General features: G+C 39.9%; 1 protein-coding gene across 3 annotated transcripts in view; it reads left to right on the forward strand.

The window, feature by feature from the left end:
• The window catches only part of MIDEAS (mitotic deacetylase associated SANT domain protein), a 54,979-nt gene that overhangs the window by 9,476 nt on the left and 27,106 nt on the right, over positions 1-18,397 (forward strand). The window contains exon 2 of one of the 3 annotated variants that reach the window (XM_037395417.1): positions 17,245-17,350. The exons of the other annotated variants lie outside the window; for them this stretch is intronic. The gene's annotated coding sequence lies outside the window, so the exon portion shown is untranslated. The remainder of the gene's footprint in view (positions 1-17,244; positions 17,351-18,397) is intronic. 3 annotated transcript variants of the gene reach the window in all.

The raw sequence follows: 18,397 nt of genomic DNA on the forward strand, positions 1-18,397 counted from the left end.
TCTTCACCTCTTCTATTAGCCTGGAGTGCTTTTGGTGTTCCACCTCCGAAGTTAACTGGTGTTACTATTTGGGGGGTTGGGGGAAGTGTTTCTATTTATCATTTCATTGAGCCTTTTATTCATAAGTAGTCACAACAGGCTGCTTATACTGAAATTAAAATGCTCAGTAGCAAGAAGCAGGTACCTAGAACTTAGAGGAAGTCTTGCTCATTGCCCTGACCCAGAGGACCATTAGATTTTCCAGTCATGGAGTTTCCTGCATCTAATATGTGAGTTCACACTTAGATTTACAAACTGGTAGACAATTGTGGGACAACTAAGACCAAAGACAGACAGACTTGAAAGAAAAGATAAAAAAAATACTGTACAGGGAGGAAGTGTTTTCTGGTGACGTAAGACATACAACAAAACTGTCCAACCTTCTCCCTTTCTTGCAATCTCACTGCTTTAATTCACATTGTAATGTAAATTTACAACTTAGATTGTTTGTGCCTTGTTATCATCTGTGTTGATGATATTACCCTCAACAAAGGCTACAGAACTATACTCTGACCTAACAAGAAGCATACAAGGTCAAGAGTGGGAATGGAGATGCTGCTCCATCCAAGGGAGCTGCTTGATGGGGATCATGTCCATTAGGGGAAGGCTGACACAAGAGAGTCTGAATCTGCATCTGGGTGGCTGGGTGTGTGTTTTGTCAGCTTGCTTTGTACAGGTCATGCTCTCTCACACCTACCGTTGTTTAGGAAGGAGCTAGCTTTGTTGTTCAGAAAGAGTCTGTGGACCCACTGTGGACCTCCAGTCCACCAGATAGAGGCACTTAGGCCTTAGGTGGAATAGCAACTTTTTTGTTCAGATGAAGATACATATTTGCTCCTATGATGCATCCTTTATGGGCCCTTTTGACTGGCTTTTTCCTGGATATCCTGGTTGCAAGTCTGACTTTTGGTTCTCTGCGAGATGCTTAATCCCTTTATGTTTGTTCTACAGATCTGAGATATGGAACTGAGGCTTCTGGACTGCACATTAGAAATGAGGCACCAGTTTCTGTGTGGAGCAGATTGAGTAGAGTTTCCCTAGCCAGGTTACTTTGCTTTAAATGAGGTCATCAGTGAACAAAATTATGATCTCTGTGGCTTAGGTGATATCAGTCTGGCTCTTATGGAGAGCTATTTCATACTTCACTGTTTCTCAGTTGGGCAGCTTTGACAGTGTTATTGAAAAGGTCAAAGGTGGAGGAAACCAAAGCGGTTAATCAACTTTCTCCCTTGGAGCATGGTTTCGGGACATTTTTGCCAGGTCTATTCATCTGTCAGCTGCTCTATTATGTTTTTTATTGTGAGGATGAACAGAATTCCTCAGTTTTGCTGTGTGCTAAAAAGTATTTTAAGATGACAGCTATTTCTGAGTGACCTGATCTATGAGAGTAAAGTACAGTTTGGAGGTGGAAGGATACTTTGTGTTTAGTGACAGCTATAACTCAGTTACTGTAAGTGACAGAGTTTGCTTGGGAAAGTGCTCTAGATTACATGTAGGGTGCCTGGCTGTTTACAAGTAACCATCTGAGCTGTACAGTTTGGATGCACGGAGGGAATGTGAAAATCTATTGACATCTTTAGTTACTCAACTAGTTTATTTTTGGGAGCTCATGAATTGGCAGGACATAGTGACCCTGCCTGAAGGGGAAACGTGTAATGACTTTGAATGCAGGAAACTTAGTGAATATTTTCTCAAGTTACTTGCTATTATTTCTTTGTGGCAGCTATAATGGAGGTTTTAGCCCCTTGCTTTCCCACTGAACATTTTTGTATGGTGTTGATATATTTTAATTAAGATCTAATACTACGTCAGCATGAAATTGCTTAAATGCATTATACAACAGGTTTGAAGCATATGGAGTTTTCTTGTTTGAAAAAGGGGAAAAAACATTTGGTGGTAGCTTGTTTGTAACCCTTTATAATGTTATACGCTTCATTGGGAATAGCTATGGCTTGGATTCAGAATTGGTCTGGGGCACAAATGCTACTACACAGAGAAGACAGCTGTTTTGCACACAGGTAATACAGGATTCTGAAACAAATAGGGAGCTGAGGGAAGTTGTATTTATGTACAAAAGCACAGCTGTATTTTTGCTTGACACTGATACTGCTTTTGCACTGTGTAGCTAGAGGTAGACCCAGCAAACAGGATCAAAAACTGACAGTAACAACTGCCAAGTCTTACAGAAACTTTGCCCTTCCTATTATGTTTTCTGCACCTGACTGATTTGCACAAAACTATTACCGCTTAGCGTAGTGTGTAAGAGAGTAAGAACAAGAAAGCTTTCTTGTACTGGGTTCCTTGTAGCTACTACTACAAGTCCTGGTTTGGAGAGCTGTTACAAGGCATGGAGTAAGTGGGGAGTTTATTCTAGAAGAAAGTTGGTTTTCTTTTTGCTTTAAATGTGTTGTACTGTTATACCATCAGAAATTCTCTGAAAAAAAATATATTTAAAAATATGTAGTAGTAGTTTCATGTTGCTTAATAGTTTCTTGATACTGAGAAGGTTCTCAAACAAATTGAATTTTTGGAGGTGAGAAAACTCAAGTCCTTGACACATCTCTTTTGTAATAACTTCTTGAAAGCAAAATAATGGGGTTTATTTAAAAATTTAAACAAGGGAGTGTTTCCTTCATGACTGCAAAGTTGTTATTGATACGTTGAAGCCTTCATAATTGAATCAAATTGTTTGTGTAGTGCTTGTTTGTTTGTGGAGATAAAGCATCATTTTAAGAAAAAAATTATTTAAGTAAACTACTTCTGAAGAATTCCTTTCATTTAAATTGGTTCTTATCTGCAGTGGATGTAGTCATGTAAATGTATGCATGTACACATAACTATATACGTATAATATATAGCCAAGATAGAATACAGCTGATCAGTGATCACAGGAGTTGCATAGTGTTGTGACTTCAAACAAAATGTGCTTTACAAATAGCATTCATTTGCTCTTCTTGCCAAACAAAATATCCAAATATAAATTGGATGCTAGTGTAAGGGAGAACACGTTTTTGACCAGGGACCAAGCTGCAAATATGTTATGGCCTTAATTTCATGGAAAGGATTGCATCTTTTGGGAGTTAAGGATTAAAACAGCTGAGAGATACTTTGTTTTAGGGTTTTTCTTGGGGATTATGGGTAGCAGTGTATAATTATTTTTTTTTTACTATTCAAAAGAAACCCCTTCTTTTCTAGTGAAGTATGAACAACTGTGATGTATCAAGGCTCTTTTTAATCTAATTTATCATTTAAGGGAGCTCGATTTCCTTCTAATGCAGAAGTTGAAAAAGAAGCCATGTATGTTCGTTGCTCATGGAAATGCAGAACAAGTAGTATAAACAACAGAAGGGGCTGTATATTAAAAAAGAATAATTAAAAATCCTCACCTAAGACCTAAATGAAATTAATGTATTCTGGGATGCCTTTATGTGCACTGCTAAAGAGGGTACGGGACTCCATGGTTGTGCTGCAAATGTGTAGTGCTTCATCGGTCTTTGCAGGGGTGTTTACTGCCTGGCTGGGCCTGGGGGTCCTTAAAATAATGGGGTGGGGACTGGATGTCACTGCAGCCACAGGGCATGGCATGCCAGGCTGCCTGCGAGGGCGGGGGAAGCTGCCAGGTGTCTGGTTTTGAGGACAGCCTGAGCTTCATGACTCTTGAGACCAGTGAGCTCAGCTGCAGGGTGGACTTAAACCCTTTCAGAGATACTGTTTCTTCAGGCTGTCACTTGGGTTCTTGCTCAGCAGCTGATGCATTTCATTGGGAAATGCAACATCAGAAAAGCATGCTTTTAGACTCCAAGTGGCTTTGGAGCAGCTGTACTACAGCTAAATAAGTATATCCCTCTGTAAGAGGAAATAACTTTTCTACCAGATATATGCACAGATGGATTGTAATCATACTGAGGCCAGTCTTTGCCTCAACAAGAGGAAAAAACTTTTTTAGTAGAGTTATAAATGGAAATTGTCCTTACAGTAGCTTCTTGCAGCAGCAGTTGGAGGACTACTCCTGCCTAGTGCGAATGAGGTTGGCACTTCAGGGAGTTTGAAAAACTAAAGAAGCTAGGGAGGTACAGGCCATGAGCTGCAACAGCAAATGTGTATTAAAACTTATTGTTCCCCAGATGCCTACAAAAGTGTCTGTGAGCAGTTCTACAGCAGTGTGAGTGGACCTGGATAACAGAGGTGTATGTGCCAGAGGTACTAACATACTGGATGTCAGTATGCTCAGAGAGTAGGGGAGGAGAGCCTTCCCCTGCCAGGGGGAAACCCAGTGTCTTGCAAGTTCCAACATACAGATTTCATTTTAGGTAGAAAAATAAGTTGTGTTCGTTTTTATTTTTTTAAAGAATACAAATTTGAAAGATATTTAGTAATTACAGATACACTTCCTAAAATATTTGATACTAAGTAGACCAAAGTACAGAGCTAAAATTATATGCAAACAGCACTTACGACAGCTGCTGCTTCTTCAGGAGGGAATTATGACACTGAAATAGTGGATCTGGTATAAGATCATTCCAGGATGTTCATCACTTCATCTTCAAATACTAAGGTACTTTAATGAAGAGGCAGTTGTTACTGATGGGGTTTTGCTTTAAAAAGGCAGCTTCAAACTGAAAGCAAACTTGTAGATTTAAACAACACCCTCTGTGTCTTAAAATAAATGGATTGTATCTCCTGACAGAAATGGTGCCAGTATCCAGAGGAGGCCTTAAGGCATGCAACTTTGTCACATGGCCCTAAAGACTACAAAGTGGCTTTAAGTTAGTGCGTATGTTTGCAATTGTATGGCTGTCTTTTTTTTTCTTTAAAAAAAAAAAAAAAAAAAAGGAAAAAAAGTTTTTAAGCTTTAGCATGGGAGGGAGGAGGAGGAGGTGGTCTGTGATTGCTTTTAAACACTGAGGTTTTCCAGAATGCCTGGAAAGGACATGGTGCTGCTCCTGTGGTGCACGTTCACTGAGGTCTGTGTGGCGGAAGAGACTGCAGCAGATCTCTGGCAAGCCCTCGTTGTGTTCCACAGGCTGGTTTTCCACAACTCTCAGCAAACTGGTCACCACTGATTATTCTTTCCACATGTTGATTTTGTGCATGAAGCTACTTCAGGGAATTGAAGCTTCCAATTTGGGAGCTGGAAGGTTAATTATTTCCCTTGCCTTTTGGCTTGTGTGTGCAATTTGCTTGGAGGGCAGCGGGGAGAGTGTTAACCGTTTACAAGTGTACATCTTCCCTCATTCCTCCTCAGAATGGTTGTGGAAATTAGTCCTAGGCTAGTTTAGAGAAACAGCGAAAGTCGTTCTTGATAGTCAAGACTGTGGTAAGTACACAGAATTGCAAGAAACGCACAGTGAGTGGATTTTGTTACTGAAGAGTTAGTTCTCCACAATGAACAGCAAGAGAACACATCCATACTCGACTGAGGAAATTTTTACTATTGCAGCTAGGCAAGCAAAGTATCTTTATTGCTGTGGACTTTATTTTAAACTGTTTATTCAAAGAAGTGTCATTTTACTTGTTTAAGGTATAAAAAGCTTGAAAAGTTGGACTGTGGTAAGCAATCTCCTTTTTTAAAATTAGAGTGGCAGATCTGCTTATTTTAGAATTTGACTAGAGAGCTAGTGAAGTGATACTGGGACTTGAGCAACTGCTGCTGTTAAAACCCTGAACCTTTAAATCCAGTGTCTACTGAATGTTAGGGGGAGGTATGTGCATGAATTTTTTCAGTTGGTGTTTGAGAATTAACAATCTTTCAAACTATAAGCAGTTCCTCTAGTGATACTGAGAAATTTGGCACACAATATTCTTTCCATATCCAAAAAAAAGAAGGGTTAATCCCTCTTCACTATGCAAATATCTGTGCATAAAATTAAAAAATATATATTAACTGAAACATTTGGGAAAACCTTTTATTTCTTCAAGGAAGGGAGCTGAGAAGTAGTAACTAAAATGGTAAACAACTTCTGTTTATTAGTTGTAGCTTTTTTATGTCCAAACCTGACCTGTTACTTTCAGATAAAGGTAGAAATCAAAAAATTATAGTAAAGGAATTACCAATTGTGAGAAGCTATTAAAAAAACCCAAACAAAACACTAAGAACTTATTATAGTTGCTTCACTGGATGGGTGGCTCATGTCTCTTCAAACAGTTTGTCCTGCCATGATATCTTTGGGAACCAAGTACATTTAACTTGGAAGGCATCATGTGCTAGAAAATGTACTGGGAATGTAGGTACAAGAGGAGGGGCATCTGCAGGGACTGATACACTTATGGTTTCAGAAGGGAGATGTTATCTTCTTCCTGCTAGTTTTTTTTGTCGTATCACCTTTTTCTCACATGTTGGCTTCCTACATGTTGCAACATGAATGGAAACCAACCATTGTATTTGACCTCAATCTAAAATTGAAAGTGATAAATTCTTCAGCATTAGGCCTCTGAAACTGCAGCTGGGGGAATCCCTGTCTCTTTGTAGATGCTGCTGTGAAGCTTTATGCCAAAATCGGGGTCACGCATCTTGCATAAAGTGAGCTGAAGATACCTGAAGAATGTGAAAACCTTAAGCAAAGCCGTAAGTTTAGAAGTGGCTACAGTACAAACCTAGCCTGCCATGTGCAGGAACTGCGTTATGTGTAGAAGCCATTTTTTAATCTGAACTTTTTTTCCTGATGGTCTTATGCAGAGGTAGCAACGAGTGTGAATTTTCTTCTGCTTTTTTGTTCAGTTTCGTGGCTCTGACAGTACTTCTGTGACTCTGATTTGACAAATTTTGTCTGCAGGGGAGCCTTTTGTGCTGAGTGTTCAAGTTTTAGAGTAAGGGAAAGAACAAAGCCACAAATGCAAGTGGTGGGAGATTTAGCAGCGGAATTGACTTAACAACTTAATCTACTGTAATAGGTGAATTTCATCACAGTTATGTGCAAATTAGTACTTGTTCGTTCTAAGTAATACTGTGCCTTAGCATTTCTCATGCATCCTCATGCATAACTCTCAAGGCTTTTTTTTTTTAATAAAGCAGTTGCTATAAATACATAGCTTTTTATGGAAAGGGGAAAAACAAGACTTGAGATTTAATCTCTGAATTTAAAAACTCTGACCCCTGTTTTATTTTTCCATGACATTTCATTATATTTCACAACCAAATGTGTGATGGTTCTCCCCCTCTCTTCCCCTTTTTTTCCCTTAAATGACAGAAATGTGATGTTTGGGACACTGGGGCGGGACCACAGTGTCTGCCCGCCGGTGGGGCCTCAGAAAGGCCAGTGGTGGTAGTGGCAGAGCCCCTTCCATGGTCTGCTGAAAGAGTCCTTGTTCCTACAGACCAGCTGCTGCTGTGTCTGCCACGTTCCTGCTAAAAATCAGTACAAGTTTTGCTCTTAACTTGGCCAGAGACAGGGTTAAACAGAATATTCAGTTAGAGGGTTCAAGGGGTGGAAGCTTGTTCCTGGCTGGGCGGGCTCTGAACATGTGCAACTCCCAATGCATCCGTTTCTTGTGGGCTTGAAAACTCTTTCTTACTTGTGGTGCCTCAGATGTTGTGGTTGTGAGAAAAGAACAAAAATTCTTTTCCCTTGGAGTGGTTGTTGGGAAGGAGGTTGCAAAGATGGGAGGAATATATATGTCATGGTAATTGCTAAAAGCACTGTCTAACAGGACTTAAGAGCTCCCTTTCCTTTTTTTATTCTCTGATTCCAAAGTATGCTTTTTTGCTTATGGCGATTCTAAGAGATGTAAACAGATGAAAATACTTATCGAAGCCAATCTACTTACAGCTATAATTTAGTATATTCCTCCCTTTCTTTCTTAATTTGAATTTGTAATCGCATACAGGGAAGGGATTTGATGAGGTTCTTCAGCATTGTTACCTAATCCCTAGACAAAATTACTAATCATGTCATGTTTACACCTGAATAGGTCTGCCTAGTATTCCTGAATTGCTCTGTGTCCCCCCTGGACACTGCTGCAGCCAAGGCTAGTGTATCATTATGCATATATGCCTCATAGGTGGCAACTCTTATAAAAACTAGAAGAATATTTTCAGATCCACAATGAATCTGCGTTGACTGCCATATGCTTATTTGGAGTTGTTTATTATGCATGGCATACAGTCTCATGGGCCTGCTGAAATAGGGACAAATGTTTCAGGGTGGTTTCATTTGCACTTTAGCCATCCTTAGGATGGGATTTCAAACTGAGTAAGAGACTAAAGATGATTTGAAAGGGTACGGCACTAGCTTGAGACTGAGTTGGGTTCCCTGATCCGTCGCAGACCTCTTCAGGCAAATCACTTAATCGTTTCTTTCTCTGACTTAGTCCCCTTCAATAAAAGCGAGTAATAGTAGTTCCCTCCCTTAAAGAGGCGTTGCCAGACTAAGTACATGAAAGAGTATATAGTGCTGTTTGTTATGCTGTGATTATGAAGCCATGCAACTGTGTTAAACAGAACTTGCTATAATTCAGTTTCTGTACTACGGTGCAAGAAATGAAGCTGTGGTCAGCTGGCTAATGTCATTTTTAAAAAAGGAAACACCAAAACACAGCTCCAACCAGTACAATTCATGCAAGTGGAAGAGCCCTTCCCTTTAGCCCACAGTACAGGCAGAGCTCCTGGGCCGTACAAAGGTATTGTAGAATGCTGCATCTGTAGAGTACTGGTTAGAGATCTCTAGTATAATACTGCCATATACAATTTAATGTTAGAGCTCTTCTACAGATACTGGGTGTGTTTTAGAATACGTTATGATTTTTATATCAGAATAGCTTTGGGGGGGAAGTTCTGCAAGGTATTTTAAGTAGTGTTCTATACCAGTTTCTGAATTTTAGTGTATCTGTTCAAAATGAAGATGCTTTACCTGACATCTTGCAAATGCAGTCTGTATCTACACAATATGAATGAGTGAACAGTGGACAAAACTGAGATCAAGGAATTCCAGAAGAATAATCTCTTGTTGGCTACCCATTCACTCTTTAGTGCAAAACAGGCTGCTTTGTCTCTCATTGTTTGCCTATTAAAAATACAGAATGTTGCACACGACACATGTTATGTGGTTGGATGATTTGGTGTTAATGTATTGCTTTAACTGTTGCAAATGGTTACCTAAATGTTAAGTATTCCAATAACATCAACTTTGTTTGTGGGCAAGTTCCTTCAATTACTTTCCCCAAACAAAATTTGTCTTCAGGATAGCAACTAGTAGAATATTTTTCTGCCTTGGTTGATTCGTAGATCTCTCCCAAATGGGGGAGGACTGTGTAATGAATGTCAGCTTGCTGATGAGAGACTGGATGTTCATTCTCATTGTTTGGAGATTTGTTGAAAATAGTAAAGTCATCAGAAGCTGTGGGATATAAGCTGAACTAGTAAACTGTTTGAAATAAGAGATCCAGCTGGCATGGAAAGATCCTTTAGAATTCACTAGATACGTTATGGATTCTGAAGGAGTATCAATCTCAGAATTTCTTTTTCTTTGGTATGAGAGGATCAGGTTGATGCAACCCATACACCTGAAGGGATAACTAGTCCATTAGCCTTTTATTCTGAGAGTGAAAACTGTATTATGTAAAGGATTTTTTTTTTTTTTTTAATGCTTAGCAATTTCTTTTGGAGATGGTCAGGTGTTTAGCACTGATCCTTTTACTGGCTTTTCTAGTAAGCTGCTGTGTGACTTTCCAATTATTTATTGCCTTATTTTTTACAATTGAGAGGGACTTACTGTTTCTGTTAATAGCCATTACATGGTTTGTATCTTTAGGAAATACAGCTATTCAAAGTGTAATGTGCGATTATTGACTCAAAAATGTTATTACTTCTGATAAAATGTATTTATATTGTTCCAGGACTCACAGAGCAAACTGTATAAATGCAGGAGGGAATGTAAAATCATGTTATGCTTCTGATCTGCTTAATGCTCACAGAATTCCATGTGCAGGTGGATTAATGTGTGAGCTTTAACTTTTCCCGTAATACTGAACTTGATCATTGTGACCTTGATTTTGTGTTCTCCTGAGAATAATTGAAAGTGTTTTGCTCAATTTAAAATAGCTTTGTAAGCGTGCTTAATAGAGGGCACTTTTCCACATGCTGTTACTGAATGACATTTTTCCTTTCTAGTTATAGAGTGCAGGATGGGTGGTTTGCTTCAGGTAGACTTGTTGAGCTGAATCTTTAGGAAGTTTCTGACTTTGCTCTGAGTACATATGAGGCTGGTGTCGCTTATGTCCAATTGTGGAAATGCTTTTTAATGTTAGTACAGATACAAATAAGTCACTACAGAAATAGAAGAGGCTTGCCTTGTATTTGATCCAGTATTGGTGCCAACCATCTGCTCTTTCTTTCCTCTGCTGAGATCCCTATGGATAAAAGGAGGAGATCGGGCAGGCGTCTGGCAGGTAACTGGCAGGGACCTCTGAATCCAAGGGCCTGGAGAGTGTTCTGATTCCTCTAACGAAAGATTAAGAAATCAGAGTGCTCTCTGGGCCCCTGGATTCTTTAAACCTTGCTGGTTTCCACTGTGTGGTGACTGTGCTTGCCCATGTCTTCTAGTGTTTCTACCCCTAGTATTCACTAGTGTGCATTTGCTTAGCTGTGTTGTAATGCCCGATAGCCCCAGTCATGGCCGAGAGGTTACTGTACCTTGCAGCAGACCAGCACAATAAAAAGACCTTTTTATATTCAACAGTGACCGCAAGACTACTTAAAAGACATAATTTTAGAAATCTGAACTAAAGTCCTGTCAGTGCTGTTAAAGACTGACTACTTGAGTAGTTTTATAATTATGAGCCCAGTCAATACTGGCATCTGGCTGGCTGTGTGTGGATGTGGGCAAATCAAGATCAGCGCCACTTCATCTTAGATAACTGCTGAAAACCAAAAAAGATATTTCTGGGTCAGGTGAGGCAGAAAGAGGCATATGACAAAAGAACAACTATGTTATTATTTGTGTGACCTTTTCCCTTCATTTTTTGGACTGCTCCCTCTTCTTTGGTTATCACTGCCCTGTTGCATCATGTCTCAAGTCAGACTTCTAAGGTCTTTGTGAAAGAATCCCCATGTAGCCTGTTAGTGTTAAAGATAAGAGACTTTTATGATCTCAAAATACTTTGAGTATTAGTGTATTGGTTTTCAGGTGGTATTCTCATTTTATTAACTGATCTGAAGTGGCTTGCTTAAGATGCATGTTTGTAGCAGAACTGGAAATTGATCCCACATTCTCTGAGGTTCTGCTTGGGCTTTTAGTCCCAGCTATTCTCCAGTCAGATTTGGGTGAGTGATTATCCTCCTTCATGGCGTCAAGAGCATCTCTGCCGAGAGCTATGGTCAGAGTATTGAGTGCATTTTTGTCTCCCGTGAAGAAACTTCTGGGAATGGAGAGTATTCTCACCTCGATGAACTTTCCCCTTTTTCTTCCCTTATTTGTAGGCTGTTACTCTTGCAAAGCCTTGAAGGAATCTGTGAAGAGCTCAGGCTATGGTATTCATACACTGGACACCTATTTTTATGTCTTGTTTGTGATGGAGTGCTGGAGAGGTCAAGATGGAAACAACTGAACCTGCAGCAATCTTTCCTGTTGCAACTCAGTGCTCAGATGTGTTTTCTTCTCAGGGCTAAATCGCAGAGATTTGTTCTGTCTCTGGGGTGTATCGTGGTTCTGCAGCTAGTGTGTTTGTGGCTGTAGGGGCATTTGGAGCGAAAGGACACAATGTGGCTATGTCAGCTATGTGAATGTGAGGGCAGGGAGAAGATTTTGGCCTGCTCTTTGCCATTCTGACTTTGGCGCCTGCTGTGATTCCTGCATATTGGAGTGTTGGTCTCTTTGTTGCTAGCAACTGCCTTCCCTGACAGCTCCAAACAAAAAAGCTTAAAATAACTATCAAGTGCTTACAGTGGGAAGAACTATTAACCCATTTCCAGTGGGAAAGAATAGTATGTTAATGTAACTTTACAAAGCCTCAAAGCAACATTTCATACTCATTCACAGCTGTGTTCCTTCTGCAGTCTAGGGCTGCCCAAGCCTCTTCAGATCATGGTGTTTATCATGATGACAGATTATAATAACTAATATTCCTAACTTCAGTACAGTTTATAACATTAATTTAAGAAATGCACCATGTATGTATTTTATTAAAGGGTAAGCCTGCACTGTGTTGCAAAGCCATTTGTAAAGACGGGCTTTCCTGCATATTTATTTACAAAGGTCCAGTTTATGTAATTGTCTCTTTCTCATAGTTTTCTCTAAGAACTGCATGTTGTTGCTGTGAAAGATGAAAGATGGGTCTGGTGCAAATGATGAATTTTTTGTTTTCATGAGATGAGGTTTGTGCAAAGTTCCAATTACACCATTCAAAGTTTTGCTTGAAGGTAAATTGAGGATCTAACTTGCATTTGCTATAGTACCTTTCCAGTAGCTGGGAGAAACAACATCAGTTTCATTAAAAAATATATCGGGGTGGGTTATTTTTCCCCTTTTGTTGTTTGTTTAATAATCTGCTAAGTTACAAAAAGCAGACCAGAATTTTATCCTGGCTCTGGCTGAGCCCCACAGCAGCCCTCCCAGTGCTGTGCTTGTACTGGTAGCCAGAAGGGTGCTGCTAACACACCGGTGTTTGGCTTCTGCTGAGCAGCGCTCGCACAGCACCGAGGCTGGCTCTCCAACATCCCCCCATCACCAGCAGGCTGGGGGTGGGCAGGGTCTTGGGAGGGGACAGAGCCAGGACAGCTGACCCAAACTGACCCAAGGGATATTCCATACCATATGACATCTGCTCAGATACAAAAGCCAAGGGGGGAGGGGGGGGCAGCAGCGGCAGGCCGGTGACATTCATTATTTATGTTGTTTGTCTTCTACGTGTACTGAAGCTGTCCTTCCCAGGAAGTGGCTGAACATCGCCAGCTGATGGGAAGTAAAGAATAACAACGTTTGGTTTTTGTTCACTTCCACATGCACAAAATTTGCTGTTGCTTCATTAAACTGCCTTTATCTTGACCCACAATTATTTTTTTTTTCCATCTGGTTTTCTCCCCTCCCTGTTCTGCTGAGGAGGGGAGTGATAGAGCAGCTTGGTGGGCACCTGGTGTCCAGCCAAGGTCAACCCACCACATTTCTTAATAGTCTTTCTTCCTCATCTGTGCCAATTTTGCCTGTCCCATTTGTTGTAAGGACAAGACTAATCAGTGCTTAATGGATGTTTTCATTGTAAAAAATTTCTGTGCCTTCCTCATCCCTTTAAAACAAAATTATGTGGACCATCCCAGATGTGTTTTGAAAAGTGAACCTCTAATACCTGTACTGAGTTTACACTTGAACTGAGGAAGACAACCCGAAATACAGGTTATTTTTGGACTATTCCTTGAAAATACACAACTCCTCTCTCTCGGAAGTGTTTACTGCAGACTTCCTTTTGAGGCGCATCTGTGGTGCTTCAGACACCATAATTCAAAAACCAAAAATCCTTCTCTAAACGTTCTGCCTACTAGAATGCATCTGAGTGTTTAGATGGAATATGGAAAACTGTGGTGATAAGTGATAAATAAAACCATGTCCACAACTGTAAATAGTAGGTCAAAATATAACCAGAATGCGTGCTTAGGTGAGTTTTAAGACCATTCAAACAGAAAAGGAAGCTGCCTAATTAAATAACATCTGTGAGAACACATTTACACTGCCTTTCCATTATTACATCCCTTATTGTAATAGATGAAAATATTTTACTTAAGTAGGATTTTTATTTATTATTATTATTGGTTTGATTAGTTCACGAGGCATAGTTAATATTTTCTTCTTGGGTATGTGTATTTCCTCCAAACAATATGTTAATTATACATTTTGTGTTATTTTGCTTGCTCTATGTTATTAACCATTAAGCTGTGATGCTGAACGTCAGGAATGGTCTAGATTGGAGCAGTAGTCACATCTAATGGTGCAATACAAGCTACCTGATTTTGCTGGCACATAGTCCTTCAGCATGACCAGTCTTCCCTGCTTCAGTCAGACAGCCAATGGATTTCACTTTTGAATCTCTGATTAGTACAGTGGTTTAATACAGCTTTATCAATTCCCAGCCTCTGAAAATGGGAAAGTGAAAGTGGTAGCAAGGTAATTTGAACTATGCTGTCCCCAGGGCAGAGGTGCCCTTGAAGTCAATCACAGCTTCAGCTTTCTCTGCAGTGAGAATGGGCTCATCACATGAAAACCTGGGTGGGCCATAAACATCTTGGATGTGTGCTACTGATTTGGTCAGGCACTTTCCAACAGTGGAAGTTGTCAAGCCTCCTGGATGCTTTGTTTCCCCTTTTGTTGTTGTCTGTCTGCCTGTGAAGCCGCTTTCCTTTGATCTCTTTGCCCCTAATATGGGCATGCTGTAGAGTTCCTTTTTTGCTATGCAACGTTTCGCAAACAAGTAAGCCTTCCCCATTTCGTAGACTGTATTGATTCTAGGACTATGGTCTGATACAGTTCCCTAGATGAGTTTTTTACTTGGAGGTGTGGGTGGTGGTGGTGGTGTAATTGTTAACCTGCTTATGTTCTTTTGCAATGGGCTTTTAAAGTAGAGACTGTTCACTGGGTTGGTTTTGCTTGTTCTCTTTGGGCTTCAGTTGCTGCTCTTCTGTGGTGCTAGATTCCTGGAAAAATACACCTATTGCTGTAGAGACAGGCTTTCTAGATATCTGGAGAATGCCACACCATTTGGAATAATGTGACAGAAACATAAAAACTTCATCCTTCATTTGTGTTTTTGGCTTTCTTGGACAATATGGTGCTGCTCAGTTGTTTTGAGCTTTTCTTTGTTTGTCTTCAGAAGGTAGATTGCTGTGCATTGCTGTAGAGAATTCACTAACACGGTCTGTGTTCTGTTTTCTCTTGTTCCCTCCCAGTGCAGTATGTAGGAAAGCTGTGCTGTTATTCTTGCTGTTCAAGGTATCTGAAGGTGGTGAGTGGGAGGTTGCAGATAATCTGCAGGAATTTTGATGTAGCTAACTGTCTGGAAAAAAATGTGACAGTGTGCGGGAGAGCCTTTTGAGGGAGAGACTGAAGTTGTTTTCATATATAGCCAGCTAAGCATAGGATATGGATAAGCTGTGCAGTAAGCTTTGCAAATCTTGTACCAAACACAAAAACTGTCCCATGTTTTCATTGCTTTCTTGGTTCTTGCTCAAGACTGTTGCAATAGGTGGTGGTGGTGATTTCATAGGGACAAATTTCTGTTAGCTGGAGCAAGTTTCTTGTTTGTGATGCCCTGTAAGTCTCCAGTCATTTAAAAAAAAAAATATCACAAAAGCCAGAAACAAGACCTACTCTGTTGAACTACCTCTGCCCTGCTATTGCACTGAATGAATTAAATTTTCTTTGCCCTTTCTGTGCACATGTAAATAGTTCACCCAATTTTTATCTTTTGCATGCAGGATTTAAGCCCATGTTTTCTTGCAGGACTGGAGGGAAACTGGTAGCTAGTATCCTATATTCTGCTCTTGATTTTTGACTTGGTTTGTTGTGTGATCTTAGAAGTGAGTTAATTCCTCTATTTTTGTTCCTCAGCAGTAAAATGTGTGTCATGATTCTTTACCTGACGTGGGATTTGACCATAATAATGAGCAATTTGGAGAAGAAGGCTCAATTGCTCTGTCTCAGAAGGACACCAAATAGCTTGCTGTGTTTGACTTAACCAAGAACATTTCTTACATTTTCTGTTCATCATCATTAAAAGTGATCGTGCTTCTTATAGGGGAGATCAGTGATTTGAGTTGCTGGCAGCAGGAGGATTTAGAAAGAAAGTGTTCTTATTACTCTGAGTTGACAGATTTCCTGCAAGGAACTGTGACAGCATTGTTGCAGCTGGGGCTGAGAATATACATTAGGTAGAACACAGGAAAACTTCATTTTTAACTTGGAAAAAAAAACCCTAAAATGGAAGTATTTAGGAGCTAAGAGTAAAGTGGTGAAATAGGAGATGGTCTGTGACCACTTGTTACTATTTTCCACATCCTTAACTTTGCCAGGGTTAGAGAATAAATCAGTCTTTCCAGAGTAATTTCTGCAGCATTCTATTGGAGAGAATTGTGTACAAATGATCTCAAAGAAGATTAGGAGTGTGCAAAATTTTAACTTGCTTATCGTGCCAAATATAGGTGGTGTAGCAAATGAACTCAGCAAAGCACAGGACAGCACAGCCCTCAACAGGTGGGCTGAAGAGTAGAGTTTAAGGTTACTACAGTGTGTGAGGTTATGAACTAGCTGTGTGAAATTATACAAATATGCTCATACGTAGTGAAGAGAATATATAAAGAGATGGAATAGTGGTAGGCGGTTATTAAATACACAGGCAAAAGGTTTTAAATGGACATAAAGGGATTTAAAATTAAATGGTTGCAACTGAGTGTTTTTGTTCTCAAAATCAAATAACCTTTTAACTTTAATTAAAAAACAAACAGAAAAAAAACCCAACACACACCCCCACCCCCCACCCCCCACCTTAAAAAGGTTTTATAGCAAACTCTCCAGGCTAATTCCAGGCTAATGATAAACAGGGACAAGATGGTTGCAACAGATAGGGGCATCCAAACAATTCTGTAGAACTTACTTTGGGTTGAATAAAATCTGCTAATGGGTGCTTAGGGCTGGTACCAGCCTAGTGAGTGCCTGTGAGTGCCCTGCACTCCTCAGATCTCTCTGCTTTTGAAGGACTTTCTTAATTTGAGAACAGCACCCTGAATGCAGGCAGAAGACCCCTCCTTAGTTCTGTTGTATACTGAAGTAAGTCTTTCAGGAGACTGCCTAAATCTAGCCAATGTGGTGTTTTGTATGAGTTTATGACTTTCTTTAATGCTGTAGCGCAGATATGCTGGAGAAGTTTTAGCTAAAAGTGCTAACTCCATCTTCTCTCAGTAAGGTGCCGTAGGTTACTTAATTTTTTTTTTTTCATTTCAGAAAATACTGCATAAGTGCCCATTGGGTATATGTGTCTCTAATTTTACATTCTTTTTCGGTCTAGAAGAGAAAGCCTTGCAACATGAAAAATTTCTTAGAAATCTGAAAGTATTTACAATATTAAAGGAGGTGACATATAATTCATATTCATCCAAAGGAAGTTTTGAGAGATGTTTTTGCATGCCAAAAGTTCCTGGAAGTGAAAATAACTGATCATATTGCGTGAGAAATCTTAAGAGTTACTAAAACAGAATATACTGATGTTAGGTTCTGCTTTTTCTCTGTGCAGTGTAAAAGCAATGCAAGGTATCATTAACACTTCAGTATATTTGGAGGCAAGACACAGTATCTTCTGGGAATACGGTATCAGAACTGGCTCTGTGCTTTATGCAAAGGTAAGAAGTGGTCAGGGGTGTACTGTTCCAAAGCACACTTAAGCCTGGAAGCGTGTTGCCATTTTACTGTACTACTGCAGGCTGACTCTTGTGCTGAAATTAAAGTTAAAAAAAAAAAACACCAAACACAAAAAAAAAACCCAACCAAAAAAATCCACCAAAGCTAGTAATTGGCTGGGATGATGATAATGTGAGCTCATCTCTCAACCTCAGGGAGGGAAGCCTGCTTAGTCATAAAGCCAGCAGTGCTCAGCCAGTGAAGCAGCCAAGTGTGAGCTTTCCTGGAGCACAGTCATGCTGCAGCTTGAGCATTTATCGCTTCAGCTTAAACTATGGACTATTATTATTAGGATGACCTGCAAGACATTTCCCTGAAATTTTTCCATATAGAAAGAAATTCTAAAAAGCTAATTTTGTGATGTGTTATTTTACCACCTAATACTGGATGCACCAAATCCCCCTTCCCCCCCCCCCCCTTTTTTTTTTTTTTTGAGATCTCTTAGTTAGGATTCATTTATTTTTGCATGCAGTTTGGAGAACGGAGATGTTCAGTAAGCATGTTTTGATCAAAGTATCTTAAATCTCTTTCCTCCCTGGTGATGGTGGTTTCACTATCCTGTTTTTTGTGTGGCTGCAACTTCAGTTGTTCTCAGTCACTACAGTCTTAAGTATGAAGATAACTTCCGTAAGAGATACATAGTGTTTATTATAGGACTCCCTTTGTGGAACGCACATTCCTTTCCCTCCTCTAGTTTGTCTCTGAACTTTTTTTTTTAGGAAAACTTTGCATCTTAATACTTTTGTTATATCTCTTTCCTAGATAGGTGCAGTTCTAAACTGGTTTGAGTTAGGCTTTGCAATGCTTCTGGCTTCTTATGTAGTAATGGAAAAAACAGAGCCAAAGCCCAAGTGGAGGTTCGGAGAGCTGTACCAATGCAATGTGTTCTTGCTAACCTGAGAGCCCCCTTTCTAAAGGTGTTCTGGATACTTGTGTGTGTGGTAGTTGCAAATCTCAGCCACCACTATTAAGAACAGCATGAGCTGTTT

This window comes from Falco rusticolus, chromosome 7 (genome assembly GCF_015220075.1).
Source record: "Falco rusticolus isolate bFalRus1 chromosome 7, bFalRus1.pri, whole genome shotgun sequence".
Taxonomy (NCBI): domain Eukaryota; kingdom Metazoa; phylum Chordata; class Aves; order Falconiformes; family Falconidae; genus Falco; species Falco rusticolus.